The sequence below is a fragment of the Mizuhopecten yessoensis genome, unplaced genomic scaffold (assembly GCF_002113885.1).
Source record: "Mizuhopecten yessoensis strain PY_sf001 unplaced genomic scaffold, ASM211388v2 scaffold8449, whole genome shotgun sequence".
In the NCBI taxonomy this organism is placed as follows: Eukaryota; Metazoa; Mollusca; class Bivalvia; order Pectinida; family Pectinidae; genus Mizuhopecten; species Mizuhopecten yessoensis.
In genome coordinates this window covers 523,584-523,902 of record NW_018407553.1, presented here as the reverse complement: position 1 = coordinate 523,902, position 319 = coordinate 523,584, and positions in this window count along the sequence as shown.

Below are 319 nucleotides of genomic sequence, written 5' to 3'. Positions count from 1 at the left end.
GAAAAAAAATATATTGTCACTGTGGTTGAAAATGTATTCGTTGCAACTTTCATTTGTGAGACGATTTTTACCTTCGAACGGAGTAATTTTTATATCCACAAAATATTTAGAAATTAGCCAATGCTTTCTTCCAGACAGACGGTGGGAAGTGCTTCCGAATCACAGTGATAGAGGTTTCCGAATGTATCGGTTAAAGCCAAGTAGAAACTTTTACGAGTTTTTAGTAGTAATACATCACTGAGTTTTGTGTAATGCAATGTCTTATACACAGGATTATGTGTAGTATATTCTCGCAAACGTAATTTCGTGAGATACACAC